The following is a 19,525-nucleotide window of genomic DNA, read 5'->3' on the forward strand; positions in this document are numbered from 1 at the left end:
AAGAATAAATTATAAAATAGTCATGACGTATCAAGCAAGAAGAGAGAATCAACAGCTGAAAACAAAATATATGAGGTATTTTTGTGTTTGCTGAAAATACACCAGATTTACAGTCCTATTAGCATGTCTATTTCTTGACTTGAAGGATAAATGATAGCATCTAATTCTATAGAAATCCTATTATAATCAACGTTATTTATCAGCCATTCATATGATAAATAAGCGTACATACATACATATATATAAATATATTTTTGAAATGCTCTGAACAATACAATAAAACAGTTGTAAAAAATATAATTTATATTTCTTTTTCAATACAAAGAAATTTTCTCAAGTAGGGGAAATCCTTCCACACATACTAAAAAACCTTAAGAAAGTGGGAAAGGAAGAAAGAAAGAGAGAGAGAAAAGGAGGAGGGGGGGGCAACCACCAAAAATCCAAGAGAAATGTTTCTATACATGTGTATTGTACATCACAATGAAAAATCAAAATGTATTGATCACTTACATTGAATTCTATCGGAATGGTTGAACATAAATATATATGTTTTTAGATGAGTTTGGACTCCTTACGAAATTGTTAAAAATAAGAATAATATATTTACAGACCTTGTGTTCTAAAATGGCACAGCGAATACACGGATCATTTAATATAAACTGATTAAGAAAAAGCATGTTCTTACTCTCCGGAGTTACTAGATTTGCCTTGTGAATGGACAAACATAATTATAGTCTCATTCGAGAACATAAAGGATGTGAAAAAATTTACCACGCATTTTCAAATTTCATCAATCTGCATTTATTTCAATGCTCCCTGTAAGGATTGCGGGGAAATGTCTAATTCAACAACTTTACCCGGCTCTCAAAATTGTAAGAGGCTTTATCAAACCAAATGTTCCAAAGATTCCAGATAAATTTATCACCCCTTTATTGTTATTTGTACTCCCCTCAAAAAACCGTAATGCTAAAAATCAAGTATTTAAACATGCTTTTTCAAGCTACAAAAGCATGTTCGCAGAAAAATTAATTTATTACAGAGCCGATCAGAATAAAAATTTTAGAACAATAATGATTATAGCTACAGCAAGATATGTATCAATCAAGATTCCTAACATTGGTTTAACTTCATGGAACTATACTGGAGCTGTTTTTTTTTTAAACGAAAAAAGGTATACAAAAGCTTTAAAAGGACTGTTACACATCAAAGTTTCATTCATTTGATTGACTTTGATTGATGAAATCTGACAAAATCTTTCATATTTAAAAAGGCAAATCAAAATATTTGACAAAAATATTTTTTCCTTGAGTTATATTGAAATTCTATAATAAGTATAGTCAAACAAGAGGGATTCACATTGTCTTTGATTTTTCTTTATATTGTTGAATTTCATGCTTTTTTTTCGAAGCTACAAGTACATACTTACCCTTTTTCCAAGCCTAATTGATCCCCCATATCCTTTGGATTTGTGAAATAAAATTGCATTTATCACATAATTAATATATAGGGTCGTACAGGTAAATCTGGACCACATTTTAACTGCATATTGATCAATAAGGAAGAAATTAGAGTCTTGAAATTATATTCACAAGTTCTAATATTACTAAAGTAAAAATTCATTCAATGTGTCTGCCGTTTTCGCCAATCATTCGCTCGATACGAGGCCTTAAGGATTTGTAGGCCTCGACCACGTCGGTAGGCTAGACTTGTCCCAGTACTTGATGATGGTCGCTTTCAAGGTTTTGATGCTGTTGTGTTAATTAGCAGATATATTTCTCTCTAATTCCCTCAAAAAGAAGTGATCAATGGTATTCATATCAGGGCAGTTAAATGCCCAAGTTTGTGGGTACCAAAATGCCACCTTCTCTTCTTTCAGGAGTTTTGGATGTTGTGGGCCTTTTGAGAGGAGGACAATTCTTGTTAGAGCAGGAACTCCACACCATTGACCTCAGCTTTCATCCAATGTATCAATTGGTCAGATATGAGTTCTTGGTACCTTTCGGCACCCACCCTCTCTTTTGACTAAAGGAAAATGGGAGCCGTAACACTACCATTGCTCCAATGACCCCAACGATTATGAAACTGGATCTCAAAGGCTGTGTGCTTAGAGTGATTTCAATTTTCATAGAATGGATCTTCCTAAAAAACATTCCCATATAAGGGTCCACATTCGCTCAATGTTTTCATTTGGATACGTCTTCATCTCTGCTTTGCAACGTCAGATTCCATTCAAAGGATCTTCTCTATTCCTTCCTCTTTCCCTGGATGGGACATTATCTCCTTGTAGAGAAGGATCCTTCAGTGGACAGATACCCTTTAACATCAAGATCAGCGATTTGTCTAAGTTCTTAGCTTTTGACTCATTGTCTCTATCTTCAAGATTACATCATTCCTACAGATCTACTATGGCCTCATTATAGACTTGACAAGAAACACGGAGCTCCATAAAAACAGTCAAACTTAATCAAAGGCCTTTTGTGACCCATAAACAGAGAGAACTACTCACTGTTTCTCCCAATCCACAACTCCTTCATTGAAATATGTGTGTCCATTCCTACTTAAGTCAACTCTGCTTCGTTTCTTACTATAGAAACCCAATTCATTGATCAGAGTACTTCAGTGTCCTTGATCTGGATACCACAAAAATCACTTATCTTTAAAACATTTATATAAACTCCATTTATTAGGTGGAGCCCGTGATGCACCGTTTACATGGATAATTATAGAAGCTGGTCTCTTCAACAAGCTCAACCCTCATTTCCTTATTACTTGTGAATCTTTTTTCTAACTCAAAAACAAGTGGAAGATGATTTTAGAATCTTAAAGTCTATATTCTGCTATTACACATGAATAGTTATTATATCCTGTATGTTTTATTTTAACAGGGAGGCTTTTTTTAAGCTGTGTATGACTTTTTTTTCCATATTCCATAGCCCTTCCTATTGCTGAAATATTTATAAAAAAATCTTGGGAACAATAGATTGAACCTATGTTTGATCTGTCATAAGCATTTTGTGCAAAATAATATACTATTACTAGCTTCCATCTCACAGTGGAAACTCATGTAAGAATAAAAACAAGAGCTTGGGTAGCACTGCCTTCAAAATATGGAAAAGATGATTCTCCCATTATAGAGCCATTCTTGCCATCATAATCAAGTGAAACCTTAATTGAACATTCATCTAATATTAAAGACTTTTTCCTATCGAGTTATGACATACTTCTGACCTTGATTCTTCACTAGAGATTCTGTCATGAATCAAAATAATTCTGTACTTTTTTGTAAAGTTCTACTGCAAAGCAAGCGTAAATACTCTCTTCATAAGTCATAATCAGAGGTACCATAATCCATTCTAAATTTCAAGGCATCATTATTTGAATCATTACAGGAACTTAACTTCAAGATTTTTGATCAAATCAAAGTTGTAACATTTCAATTGATAAATACTTTCGTCGTTTAGACGACATATTTTTGACACATTATTTTAACCTTCAAAGAAGATAAAACAGTATCCTGATGATTTATCTTAGGTTTATTCATAAATATAGCAATCATAGTACTGTAACTTCTTGCATAAATTTAGAATCAAATATAGATGAGGATACATGTTTATTTAACATTCTCATCTGTGATACATTTATCACCGGATCATACGAATGATAAAATTAATATAATAGTTAGGATCAGGTCGTATAATAACTTGAATCCTAGGAATTGCTTCAGATTTTAACTTTTTTGTTCATTCACGATGGATTTGAAGGAATGCCAAAGAGAAAGAAATATACCAATTTGTCTAAAAGTTGATGTGTGTTCTTCCAAGATATGCTACTAACTAAGCATAACCTCAATACGCGCCAGGCAGGACATCTCTCGGACTTTGCAAGGACTTTTCAACCCACCCCTGTAATAGCAGAAATGTTAATCACATTAATTTTCAATATGACCACCATTGTCCTCAATCACAAGCTAAATTATGTTACAAAACACTAAATAGGCTTTTATGATATCTGTAGAGGGAAAAATGCGCCCATGTGCTAGATAGTGGCCTTAAGAGGGTTACCACTTATGTGTGATGATGCGCATGCGTGTCTTTCCATCTCTCTCTAGACTTAAAAGTCAAAAGGGTTCAGGCCGGGGGGATACTTGATAGATTTTTTCAGACCTATCTTGAAGGTAGGAATCGTTTTCTTTACCTGAGACATGAGCTGAATTTTTCTTGGGATATTGACGGATTTCTCCATCTTCTTATGCCCCTTCAGACTGTGTTTCTGTTTTATCCAGTGAGATTAGTGGTGGGATTTACTTTGTGGTGCACGTGGAGTATTCGGCAATTGTGTTTCTACTAATCTACTCCATTTCGACAACAGACTTAAATGAAAATAAATGTAAATTTATTTTCATTAGTCTCCTCATCTCTTGTATGTGTAAGCAAAACTCAGCATTGATGCACTCATACGGGATCTGAATGAGGGCAAATTTTTTCTAATTGTAGTGTAAGACTTGTATATGCAATGGTGTCGTCCTTATAGTCCCACAATGGTTATGATATAACTATCCCACTTAGTGTAACAAAGTGGAGGGGACAATGCCCCCTTATAAGTATACAAAAGGTGAGGCTAGTTTTCCCCATACCAATTCGTTTTTTTTAAATATTTTTAAAAAGATTCTTCAGGTTGTGTCCAAACACTTTTGTAGAATAACTATCTATTAGTGTCGAATAAGATGCTGATTTTAGATTGTGGATTGTTTGCCAATTATCAGATATGATACATTTTCTAATTTTACAGACTTTGAGTATTTGTTTCCATTTTCATTAATTTTCTTTCGAAATTCAAGTATCAGCTTAATTTATAAAATGTTTTTTACTCTATAAAAATATAATTATTTTTAAATAATTTAGGAGCAAAATAAAGTTGATCGTTTAAGTATTCCGATAGATATTGATGTTTGAAAAGTAGCTGGAGGGCAAATTAGCTAACGTAAGTTTGGTAATAAAAAAAATTACAATACCAAAAAGCCCTCAAATTCCTACAATCATAGATACTAGTTTGTAATATCAGTTTGAATATGTTAAATTTAATATTTAAAAAAAGTTTGTTTAACTAAATATTTATTTTCTAAATGTTGATTACTTTATTTAAATATTTATTTTTTTGGTTAAATGAAACTTTTTTAAATTATTATTTCTACAATTATTTATCAATAATCACTACTACGCCAACTTGTCCTACTAATGGGCAATTTGACTTAACAAAATTATCACTATTTGATATCCATATCTGTTTGTTTGAACTTTGTAATTTTTGAGTTTATTTTATAACATACAAAAGCAAACCAACTTGTACATCATATCAAAAACAAATGAGAGTATATACACATATAATTATATAAGAACAGTATGACAAAATGAATTATATCTCGAAAACATTTAAATCTATTTGTATTTTTACAATTCTATTCAGAATAGAGTTGTATAAAACATGATTTGATGACTAATTTTTAACAACAAGCTTGTCAAACTAAAGTTCTTATAAAAAAAAGTAAGTACATAAAAAAAGTAACTAATGAATGTGATTTTATATGAGATTTAGTAACGAAAGTGTGTCCTCTCATTCATTCATATAAAAAGTTGTAGTATGTATAAATTTAGTCGTAAATCCTAAGCATATTTGGACGTGCAAATTTTTTATAGTACTGTTATCATTATTGTTTCATTCCTGATAAAAGAATAACTGACATTTACATATGGTTATGTAAAACGTAGAAAAAAAACCAAGGATTTATGAGGAAGTTCCCTTTAATATTAAGAAAACAAATCTTTGTTATTTTAACAAAGTGTGTCTATTCGTCGAAGTGTAGTAAGTACCGGCAATGCCGTGTACTACCGCTAGTTACATCAACTATGGGGTTCATACATTTAAGATGGTTAGTTGACATGAAATAGGGGTAGGGGATGTACTGATTTAAAGAGTATTTAGGAGGAAGGGGATGGAGGGGGTATGGCATATTTTTCAGTCTACTACATGGAGAACTAATATCTGTTTCACTGATTAACAAAACTTTTACAATATGAAATATATTAGGAAGGGCGTCCGCGTGGGGTGATTGGAATAGCTGTATCTCAATAATATAACTTATTCCTACGACAGATTAAATTCCTTACGAGTAGCAGCACTGCCCCCCTCTACCCTGGCACAAAAAAAAAAAAAAAAAAAAAAAAAAATTGTTAAATATTTCACTTCTTCAAATACTTAAAAAAAAACATTCGTGGATGAATACATTTCGTAAATTCCAGTCGGACGAAGTTAAAATTTTCATTTCTAAAAAGGAAAACACACGGCTTGATCAATGAGAGTTTTAATGGTAATACTTTTATCAACTTACTAAAATGTAAGAATACCAAGAAAGGTTGATAAACTTCGATTCTCGAATTTTTAAAATCTTGCCTTTTTTAGTTTGAAGTCGAATGAAATTCCACAAAAAAATGTTAAGAAGTCTGAAATGCTTCCAACATAGTGAAAAAGAGTCTATTTGTTGGGAAAAGGACAGTTATTAAGCCTAATTTACTGTTTAGATATAATTCGATTAAAAAAACAAAAACATTTAAGACAGTGTGGTTTTGTATACTGACACTATAGTATTACCACCGGGATATGATCACATTTTAAACGACAAAATACCAAATAAGTATCGTAACTGACACTTTCAGCAGTAATTATGTCTTAAAAATATTGAACAAGGTATGCCATGATCATCAATTGTCTTAGCTTGATCTTTGCTTAAAAGTACTGCTATGTATATACAGACTACCTTTTTATATCTGTGTATACAATATGTAGGGTAAGGATTTTGTTATAAAATAAATACTTATATATTAATGAGTATCAACTTTTGTCAAATTGTAATCTAAATTAATTCAATTTTTTTTGTTCAAAATTGCCACCCTTTTCCAGATTAAAGAGGCCAGAGGCAGGACAAACAAAAAGTTTTTTTTGCCTACGCTCTGTGCTTTGTTCAGTTTTCTCAATTTTTTATGTGCCCAGGCTGTGTTAATTAACTTATAATACGATTTTACTCAGATTGGGATTTGATTTGACTTAGTCACTGTAATTGTGTACTTGAACAAAGTGTTCATATGGTTCTTAGTTCGAGTGTAGAGGGTTACAAGTGTTTTTCTTATTTTTTTTTTTAATTATTAAAATAAAGATATTATTTCAAAATATCTATACACTCTGTAAACATAAGCTCTTAATACTTTCTCTTGTATACTTTGCATATATTACCATGGATTACAATGTAAAGGCCAAGAGATTGATGTGGTAATCAACACCTACAATGCATGTATCCATTTACTAATTTAATTCATTACTGTTATTAGATTGATAATTTTTTGAAAGGCAATACTTAAATTGGGGTATAATGTGTATGTAGGAGCGTATATCAATCATTTGATTGTAGTCGTTAAGCTTGAGTTGATTATTACATTAAAAGATAATGTTGTCATTTAAATGACACAAGTGCATTTCTGATGGGAGTTCATCCTTTTCGATAAAGTGAAGCTGTTTCTAGCTATCCATATGTATGATATCTACATAGAGAAGCCGGAGGATACTCTTAGGAAAAAAAATAGACAACCCCAGTTGAATCATGAAGAAGCAAAATGCATGAGTCGTTTGAAAAGTCTGTGCAATGTCCGAGAAATGGCCCTACTCCAGCTTATCGAAGTTTATGTTTAGTTAGTAGCATCTTTTGAAAGCCAGATTGATCCATTTCTTGCGCAATAGTATTTGTTTTAATCCAGGAATCACCCGGCGACTGTCTTTTGATCATTTGCAAGGAATAATCCTCATCCATTATCTGGAAAAGGGTAAAAATATTAAGCGTACATATTTTATCATTATTGAACCGTTTGAAAAGATGCCCACAATTGTCCCACAAAAAGTCATTTTCCGTCATGAAAATGCACCAGCTCTCACTTCAGAAGTTGTTGTATAAAAATCAACGTAAGTAGGTTTCCAACTCGAGATGCCCACAGCACTAGGAATCTCATGTACCTTTACTCTTCTGTCATCCATCATCATATCATGGATTTTATCAATGATTTATGGAGTAGTAAACTCAACAGGGTGTCCAGAATGTTCTGCGTGACTTGTACCCATATAGCCACTCCGAATATTGTAAAACCACTTGTAAACTGTTTTAAGCAAAGGTGCCGAGTCCCCATATTGTTTATCAAGCTCTTTTTAGTCTCCTGATACCTTTTTTGTTTCATAAAGTAATGTTTAGTCAACTCACTTAACTTTTTTTTGCACATTTTTTGAAAATTACGCCGTTTCCTTAATTCAAACGAATACCACTCATAAATAAATAAACGGAGCTGGCTGAAAGTTGGTGTGTGTTCTACCAAGAGATGTTACAAACTAAACATAAACGTGCTATTAGTGCTATCTCTCGGACTTTACACCTACTTTTCAAACGACCCTCTTACTTGTATCAATAAATAAAGTTATAAGTTCTAAGCATTTTTGGCATGTAAAAACAAAACTGATTATGAACAGGGTAGCCCATACAAAGTAATAAAAGTGGATTTATATTTTAGCTCGCCAGTTTTTTAATAGTTTGGAATTTTCTTTTCCTAAGCTGTTATCATTATTATTTAATATCTGAGGAGTGAACTTCCTTTTGTAATACATACATACAATATATCCTTTTTATTAAAAAAAGAAACTAGATTGAAGATTTTGTGTACCCTCATTAAAGTTGGAGCTTAACCTACAGGATTTTTGTAGAGTTATAAATGTAAGTCCTTGTTGGAATAAGAGAAGAATTGAGGATCAACATCACAGTCATTTTTTGTATATTTCATTGTTTATTTCCTTCTCTCCTTCGTCACAGCTGTTTGTAACTAATCAAATGAAACGCCATAACAGCATAACATCTACCATTCTTTAAATTGTCAGACTTACTCTGTTTATTTTTCTTTTCTTTTTTTAACATGTCCCAAATGCTCTCTTTCAGCATCACTACCCATTCATATTGAATAACTTTTCAAGGTATAGTAGATTGACTGACATGACGTTCCATTACATTAGCTGTGACATTAAGGAAATAACCACTAACCAAACTCCGTATCGATTCAATAAAAATCCCATTTTTCGTAATTTAGTCATGCTACTTCAAGTGGCAAAATACATATCACCCTTGTATAACTTGATGGTGAAAAATAATCCGTTATTTTTGTCATCTTTTCTGTTTAAGATTTTTGATTAAAACTAATCCTGAATTAGGAATGAAATTTTTGGAAGAACAAATACTTTTTCAACAATAATGTCGTCAGTTTTCTATTATTTTGGCTGTAAGCTAATCAATGGAGTTATTGTTTGTTTTGCTATCAGTTTTTATCAATTATCAGAATTCAGTGACTTAATATTTTAACATTTAATAATGAGGCTACATTGTGAAGGTGTTAATTGTACAGCTCATTCTTCCATGTGATATCATGTAAAGGATCCAAGACCAGTTTTATTTTTTTCAGTCATAGTTTATTTTTTATAAAACGATTTATATATACATTTTGATCAAAACCGCAGTTTTAGACAAGAAATCCTTCCCAATTTGAGGATATATTTTTTCAAATCTCATATTAGGGACAAAATGTATAATTCATATGATTTACCAGCTGTTGATGTATTCGTTATTTTATATACCAATCTGACTAAAATACATTGAAATTTTTTTAAAAACCAGTTACATTTAATGTAATGGTCTCATTCATAATGAGACCCACCTCACTTGATTATCTCGAACCCACGGCCCCTGAAAGCTTCGACCGGCTTTCGAATCTCATGTAGATCCAGCTTTGCCATTATCGGGATAATGGACTTCATCAGGACCTCATCAAACAAATAATACTTTGCACAGGCCTCAGGCTTGACTCTCACCAGAGATATAACTTGTATAGATTAATGTCCGTCTATTTGCATGCCAAAAATCCGAGCTTTTTGCAGGCCATAAATCCAAAAGTGAGAATTTTATTGGCCTAGACATCTTGCACTTTTTTGGCCTTGTGGCTATTCCACTGCCTTCTCCATTGGTGACTCCATCCATCCAAAGGTTCGGGCCTCATGTGTCTAAGGTTATTAAGAGAGGCAGATCTCATTGTAAATAATTGCAGGTTATGACAAATAATTGAATGTAATTAAATGTAGCTTTCATTTTTTTTTGTTTTGTTTTACTCTATATATTTTGTCCGTTATAACCCTTTACAGATTTCCCCAATTGGTTTGTACCACCCTTTACACAACGTATTTACTTTTATTGTATCACGTAACCTTTTGTCTGAAAAGAAAATGGAAGAAACTACAAAATCCTTAATTTTTTAGCAATTTTAATGACTTTTTATGTTATATTTTGAGGGATTCATGTTAAAAAAATGAGGGGTTCGACATGGAAGATCTAATATTTCTTACACAATTTGACAGGCCGTACAAGTTGTCTACAATATTTAATTTTTGGAGCAGTGAAAATCTCCTTACCATTATGTAAATAAAGAATAGACCAAAAATTTGTAAGCATGAAGTACTAAATTTGCTATTTACTAACTGATGTTGTACCCATTTTTATTAGCAGGGAGAATAAGAGTATAAAAGAAGAGAAAATTTAATTTTATCCTACTTTTACCTTTAAGGCTAGATCTACACAATGGGTTTTCACTCACAAGATAAATCTTTCCAGGTTAGCAGTTTTTCTTGTTTTAAAGATTTATTAATTATCTTCTTTTACTATGCTGATGTGTATCTTTTGATGCTAAATTTCAAATTTCCTTACAAAGTAGGTAAAATATTCTTTCTTTTCTAATAAAAACGCAAAGTTCAACAGTTGGAAAGAATGATGCCATTAACTAATTTTTAATATTTTTCTCTTTTATTAATTATGTGTATTTGAAAAAATGTTTCGTTTTTATTAGGGTTGCCATATTTTGATGTTCCATGATGAAGAACGTTAGCTTATGGAAAAAAAGGAAGCGTTTAATATTCTAAGATTAGTAAATTTAAGAAAAAAGTTTAAATAAAATATTCCTTTTTATTTTTTTTAAATTTAGTTGGGATCGTGTTTTTTTTTTTTTTAAAGAAAGATTTTTAGATTTTTATTGATAAAGAAATAATTTGGATTCTTGTCCTTTATAAAAAAAAAGAAGATATTTTTGTACAAAGTCCCTGAGCACTCACGACAGGCTGTAAAAAGAGGAATTGATCAGCGAAATGTGAATTCTTAGTCACCCTAGTTATATCTAAAATTATAATTTCTAAGAAAAAACCCGACAATTGAAGAGATAATCCTAATTATTTAAAGAATAATTTACAGGAGAGCTGCTCAGCTATCAATAACTTTTATGATTACTGCTAAATGCAACTATGGTAGAAAAGATATAAACACAAATTTAACTTGGTATATGACAAATAATAGGTTTAGGGAAAAGTAATTTTATTTTCCCGCCTTTTTTTAAAACTAAGTATATCTTGTTCATTATTGGTCACATCAGATCATACGATAAAACATTATAAAGATGTAAGTCTAGATTACAAACGTTTTTGTGCAGTATTGCGCTTGCTGAGTTTAGTCGTGAATTATCGTGAGTTGAGTATGAAAGTGTCAAAGGAAGAAATTTGCCATATTTTACATTTTAACTAACTGAATAAGAAATTTGCATAAAAAGCAAGCTAGACAATTTGTGATTTATGCAGATCCAATATTCTTTTGGGTAGTGTTGCACACAAGTAGTTCCAGCAATTTTGTTCTGATTTAGTGCAGGTGAAGTATACTCCAAGCACTGGGTGGCCTCTCTTCGAAAAGGTCCATAAAATCATGAAAAATATCTAGATAGACCGTCTTTATAGCAGGCGTAGAATCCCCCAAGAGCTGAACATAAATCATAAAACCGTTTTGAGCCATGTGCAGGAGGGTGGATACAACTAGAAATTCTTTGGCCAGTAGTTATCGAAGAGAACAAAGCATACAGAGGATTTTTTTGTGGTACAATTGTGGGCTTTATTATCGAAGCAAGGCTTTTAAATACTAAATAACGATGAATAATATCCACCTATAATAATATGACCCTTATCAAGATAATCGATGAGGACATTCTGGAATAGTTATCTCAACAGGCCACAATGAACTTTCAGTATCACTTGTACCCATAGGGCAACTCTGAATATTTTGAAACCACTTATAAACAGTTATTATCGAAGGCTCAGATTCCAAGTAATATTTATTAAGCTTCTTTTTAGCCTGATAATGTTTAATCAACTCACGAAAATATTTTCCGTCCATTTTTTGAAAATCCCTCCACTTCCTCGTTTCAAAGAATGCCAAACCAAAAAAATAAACTGATCTAGCTAAATGTTGGTGTGTGATCCTCCAAAGCATGCTGCTAACTTAGTATAAACTCAATACGGACCAGTAGTGCCATTCTCAGACTTTTCATGAACTTTTTAAACAACCCTCATCAGTAGCTGTTGACCAAGCCTAGATTAAAACCGATCATAGGAGAGTACATCTTGCTTCCTTTATGTAGCGGGATTACTGGCAAAGTAAGCCCCGATGGTAACAAAAGTTAAAAAAGTTTGGGTGAGAGTATTAGTTTTGTGTTGTATTGGTGCTTAATATGAGACTTAAAATTGTTCCTGTTTCATGTGCCGAACAGAGTCACAAGTTTTAAAAAGGCCTCTATAAGACAATCACTAATAATAAAGCATAAAAATATACTATTTAAATTGTTTTATTGAAATTTTTAGTATCTAAAAAAAATATGTATGTATTTTCAATTCATCTTTTGTAGGCCTAAATCCATACATTAGGCTTTTTAAAATGATAAAATATGAACGTGCTTATTTTTATAACCAGAATTTATTTCAAACATTTTGAAATACAGAGAAATGTTCAAGGCCTAAGCCTAATCGAATTTACAACGCCACCATACAGGGTGTTACAGAAAAATGAGATTCAATTTCAATCGCTAATATCTCAGCTCCTATAGGTTGTGTGATATAAATGGATTTAGTTCCGAATAGCATGTTGATTTTGGTAATTTTTTTTTTTGAAAAAGTCAGTAATAGTTAAATTTGGATTAGAACAGAAGAACCGTTAAATGCTAATTGTGTTGGATATCTCTCTAGGGTGAGGGTTGTCAAGTATCTCCTCGCTGTAAAAAACAAGTCAAACTCCGTAATTAGGGGAAACACAATCATCAACTCGATAAAGTAGAGTGGATAAATTTTGAGTAAATTTTTATGGTTGACCCCTATTCCAGCTGCAAGGAGGACAGATAAATTTGTTTAGACCCTTCTGATGTCCACACCATCATCAAGACGAAGAAACCAGACGGAACCATGATCCTGAATGTCATCTCAAGTGAGGGGCTTGTCATGCCCCAACTTTTTGAAGATGGGGAAAATTTATAAAGGGAACGTATAACTGAATGTGTTTAAAGGGGTGGTCATATACCTGATGGATAAAGTAGCCCAAAGAAGAAATTACACCCTCCAATAAGACAGTGCACCAACCCACAAAGGCGAAAAAAGTGGAGACTGTATTTTCCAAAAAATATTTTCGCTTTTTAGAAGCCGAATTGGTGACCTAAAACATAACTGTTTCTCATTATGCGGTTACTATTCCGAGGAAAAGTCGAGCATAATGCCATCGACCAAGTATTATTCGTCGATGGAGGCCTGAAGAAGTCCATTAAACGGAAAATGACAAAGCTGGACCCAGACAACGTTGCCCGGTCCTTCCAAAGCTTCGTGCAACGTGTGACCGAGGTTATCAAGAAAGGCATCTGTCATAATTAATAATTAAATGTGTTTAAATTCAGCTTTAAAATTGCAAAAAGCTTATGGTTCTACCACATCTGGTTTGTTGGTAATATACCTTTAAATATTTTCCTCATTTATATGGAAGATATCGTAGTTTTCAGATACTCGTCAAGTTTGAAGGCGGATGTCTTTAGAAGGTAGAAGAAAAATTTAATTTTCACGAATTGTGTGATAATAGCTTTTGTATTTGGAAGCAAGTGTGAAAAGCCATTTTTGTTAACTGAGTGTCCGAAGCGTTGAATTAGTTTTATAACCCTTTTTTTGTACTTTGAAATACAAGGATATATTGCCAATACTCTTTGTTTAAGCCTAATTAAGGTTTAAATTAGATTGATTTATTTATGAAGACGTCACTGGTAAATATTTATTTCCACGTATTTAGCTAAAATTGCTCTTAAGGACGGCTTTCTCGCCCAATTAATAAAAATATGAACCAGCCTGGACGTCAAAGTTTTGAAAAATACACCTCTACAAAACTGTACAAATTCCTAGTTTTCACCCAGTGCATATCTATGACCTATTTCGTCTTTTGATTATATGTACTTATAATAATAGAAACAAAAAAAAAGAACACTTCATACGATTTTTTGAATTTAACAATCTACTAGTACATGAAGCATTTAGAAATAGTTTCTTTTTTAACTTATCTTTTGTTGTGAAAGAGAACAAAAAAATGAACAGCTCAACAAAAACGATTCAAAAGACGAGTAGATAAAACTTATTTCCTTATACTAGTATTTTTATATTTTTCCTACTCATCTTGACGTGTAGTGTAATACTTAATATTAATGAAATGAATTTCCAAAGAAAATGGCCATAGGGATTTTTTTTTAATTGTATGAAAATGATAGGAAACAGTAGGATACAAATACATTTTCCTGAACCATGTCTGAACTCGATTGTACTACGCCACTCTCATCCTTACCGATGATGGCGTCACAATCACTGATGAGAAGATCAACAGGATCTTAAGTTGACCGAGGTTATAATTGAGCCATACTAACCGGGTAACTTCACCGAGTTTTTGGAGAGCGTATACGTCAAGGAGATCATCACCAGTATCAGATCTGTAGCCGGTTCCGCACCCGATACTGACACCTTTTTCTGTCGCTGGAGGATCTGACGGCAAGTTCAAGTCTCAATTACATTTAAAGTACATGATATTTACTTATTATATTATATTTAGTTATATGTAACGAGTTATAAATCATGATGCAAGACATTGATCACTTTACTTATAGTAACTAAACTTATAAAATAACACCATATTTGTATAAACTTTATAATTTCTTTTTCAATTATTTGATAATTTATTTGAAAATACTATCATGGATTCCTCAACATCAGTGTTGAGGTGAAATGTTGTGCAAGATAAAAAATGGCAGCCAAAGTTTTAAAGTTAAGTTGCCAGTATTAACTACTCGTAAAAAAATAGTAATCCGTTTGCTTATTTTGTGTAATATGCAAAATACTTGGAGCCAATTTTGTTACGTAAATATATTGTAGATTCATCTTCCATCAAATCTACTTTTATTTTTGTAAGTATACATTTCATATCTAATTTTTGTAAGAGCTCCGACAAAATATGAAAACTCATCTTCTCTCAAAACATGTACACCCTTAGAAATTATTTCATCATTTTTCCATAATATCAGCTACTGGTTTAATTGGTTTTTCTGATTTTAGTCCGAGAGAGCGTATATGATTTTTTTTTTTTTTTTCATATACGGAGCCACAAGCTTGATTTTTAAAAGCAATTAGTTTATTTAGATGAAAATTAATCCATATGGCCTTACAATTGAATATTAAAATTTAATTTCCTTGTTATGTAAAAAAATCCAACTTAGATTACTTTCGGATCTTTGCATAATGTAATGTTAAATATGTTTTTTCTTAACTTACAAAAAAACATAAAGGTTTGTTAAATTTATTCACTTTTATTTGCTATTTCCTTGTTTTCCCATTTAAAGTAAATGCGTTGCTACAAATGTAATATCAGATCAGTTGTTATCCCACATATCACACTCTATCTTATCAAAGTTTATGAGTACATTTTGTTTATTAAAAGTTTATTAAAATAAATCAATCAAATATATCAAAGTTTTTATCAAAAATGAAATTATAATATTTAAAGTATAATAACGACAAGTTATATCTTGTTGATGCCCAAATCTAATGTCGTTATGATTCAGTGGCATAAATTTGTGCCTATGTCGACTTGTATAACAAAATAAAAGCTGCTTCAATTTGGGGAGAACTTTTAGTCCAAGTTCATTAACTACTTTTAAAAAGAATGTTTAATATTGGAGAGTTGAGACAATTAGCATTTTGCTAAAGTTCTAAATGAAAACTGATATTTGCATAACATGATGCTAATATAAGATTTTGGATTTATAGTAGAGTCTCCCGTTCAGAGGGTTAATACTTTTTTCCTCCTGACAAATACATTTTCTGTTAAGGAAAAATAAAAAACTAACTTTGTTAAAGTCTCAAGCTATGTTTTGGTGTGCCAATGGGCATTATAATTGGACAAAATAGTAGCCTCGCAAATATGATGCAATGATTAAAAAAATGGTATTACAAAATATCAATTAAATGAATAAGTTTAATTTTTACTATAGTATATTTGTCCGGCGTTCCATGGATTTATTTTTGCTACATGCTCGTGTTGCTATGTATTTATGCCTCTTTTTCTTTAGGAGAAGTTGAACCAGAGTTACCCGGGACATTGAGAAATTAAAATTATTGAAGAACTCTTTTCTTTTTTTTAAAGGAGATTATAAGGCTCAAAGAAGAAACATTATTCAAGTTGAACTATTCTTCACTCATCTTTCAAATTATTGTCAAAAATACTTCGTTTTATTCTTTATTTTTTTCTCTTGTTCTTATAATTTTCTTATAAAAGTGTACAAAGATACATACAAACATGCAGCAAAGGTCTTTATTTTTTATTTTATATGAACTATAACATGAAAAAATAATGAAAAACATGATCATAGGGTTGATATACCAGGGATAGCGCAAATCATTGGGCAAATCTTAAACCCCTTAAATGAATACAAATAAAATATGCTCTACAATATTTTAAAATGATAAACCGATTATTGAAATTATAAAAGTACAATTTTTATTAAAGTCTGGAATAAAAATTGTTTTTCAAAATATCTTTGTATTTTAATTTTAATGAACGAATGGATAAATCATATCGAGCCTACCGTTAATATTTGTTCATCTCTATTTTGCACGTTTTGAGAGCTTCAAAGTGTTTTTTTTTTTAATTACAATATTCCAGAGTTAAGAAGTAAATATTAGTTGTAGTAAAAAGAGATACATTAGTTTAAATATATATTTTTTCCATTAATGTTTATCCCTTGTCAATCAAAACAGTATTGAAATGACGTTCAGACTCAATTTTTTAAATTATTTATCCACATTTCCGACAATAGACCTTCAAGAGTTGCTACATCTTTCACATTAACGGAATTGACCTAATCAAAAAACACGTAATTGTTTGTTACAGTAGCAAAACCATAAATACTATTAACATTTTTAGCCAACGGATTTGTGTTTTCACTTTGTTCGAAGAAAAGCTGTCAAATACGGCGTATTTTCTCGTTGGTGTTGTTCATCTTTTACACGACCTCAAATAATACTGAGTTAAACAATGACAAACTGACTGGGAAGTTTTTTAAATGAGAAATTTTATCCCTTTTACTTAATCCAGCGTAAATTGATCCAACAACATTTATTATAGAATATGACATTACTAAAGCCATTTATTGGGGGGGAATAGTCTTTTTAAAACATTTATTATATAGTAAATGAGTAATTTTACTTTATGTACAGCAATCAATCAAATACCTTAAAGTAAAATTAATATGTGCAATATATAATTTTTTTCAAACAAAGTATAATAAATTTCGTAGAATGAAGGACTTTTTCAGAAAAATATGAGCTTATATTGAAATTGCATCTTGTGAAGCACATTAAAAGAAATTTTCCTTTGTGTAGATTTCAAACAAAGTATTTTTTGAATTTTCAAATTTGCAACAAAAGCATGTATAATATTGGATCCTTGTAGAACTAATTAATTCCTGGTTTCAGTTAAATATTTTAATCATCTTGTACACAATAATAAAGGCACATCACTAAAACCGGGGGTTTAAAAAATAATAATAATAAAGTAAGCATAAATGAAGGTAAATTTTATTATTGGTTAAAAAAATAATAAAACAATAAAAAAGTTTTATATCGTGGATGTAACAAACATACATCGTCTTGGAAAACATCAACAAAGTGTTCAGTGCTCCAGATAATTTGGTTGAACGAAGGAGTTCACAATTCTTCTCGGCCTAGAAGGAACATGGCATTCTGCCAGGAAATGGATAGGCGACTCTGATCCTTCTTTGTATAGTTTGCATGAATCCTATCCGACTAATCCCATTTTTTAGATCATTTTTATTGGAATGTGGCCAGAAACATGGGATTAGACGGATAGGATTCATTCTATAAATGTGCTTCTATGTTATTGAAATTTTGATCCATGATTAGGACTTGTAAAGAAACGTTTCGTTTAACGGCGACTTGGATAAATCTATCATTCCTGTTCCCATTTGGCAATTACTAATTTCTTAGTTTCTACCTTCAACGTTGTCTGTGGAACTTCTATATGTTATTGATAAGTTATTTGGTACCCATTTTGGCCAGGGTATCCACAAATACTTTCCCAGTGTTGCTGTGATGCCCCCCTTACCCATTACTTATGGATTGTTTTGAAAGTCCAATCTCTTCTAAAATACCTCCTTGTTGCTCTGTGAAGGACCCTCTTTTCCTTTCTAAGCAATCAATAGCTGGCATACTGTCAACTTGAAAAATGACAGAGGATTTGAGGTATTCATCCATATCATTTTGGTAACGTATTGCTTGATAAATACTTTCCAACTCAGCCTGAAAAAGAGTATTAAACTAACTCAAATTTCCGTATCCGTCGAATAAAAATTCGTCTATGATGATCTTCATTCCTTTGTCTATTGTGTTTGGCAATGCTATGGGTAGAAATGCTTTGGGGTATAATAATCTTCTTTTTTTTTTTTTGGGGGGGTTGGTAAAAAAATAAATCTTTTGGCTTCACTCCATATCTTTGGAACATAAGAAAACTTCAAGGATAGTCTATATAAAAACGGTATTCTATTATAGTATTCTTAAAAATTATTGTGGCAAGTTAATCTGGTCCTGGTTTTTTAAAATTCTTGAAAGATTTAAAAACTTCTTTCACGAGTTCTGCCTCAATTGTCTTCGACCATAATGAGTGGCTCTTTACTTTTCTACAATTTTCTTTATCCAATAATGTTCTCTTCCCTGATCCATGGAGGGTTGCGTTGGTGAAATGAGTACAAAATCATTTTTTCCATGTTATCGTTGACTGAAAAGTTGCCTTCGTTATTTTTTAAAGTACCTAATGTATAATTAGTTCTCCCTTTTTGACGTTGAATTGTAGCTATTAAGGCTTGCTGGGAGTACAATTCAGTACATCTCTTTCTCCAGTGATGATGTTCAATGGTTCTTCTATACTCTCTTTTAGAACTATAGTTAGCTTCCCTATCAGATGCACAAAGTGTTTTTTTTTACTTTTCTTTCTGATTTCTTCACCTTT

Source organism: Lepeophtheirus salmonis, chromosome Z (genome assembly GCF_016086655.4).
Source record: "Lepeophtheirus salmonis chromosome Z, UVic_Lsal_1.4, whole genome shotgun sequence".
In the NCBI taxonomy this organism is placed as follows: Eukaryota; Metazoa; Arthropoda; class Copepoda; order Siphonostomatoida; family Caligidae; genus Lepeophtheirus; species Lepeophtheirus salmonis.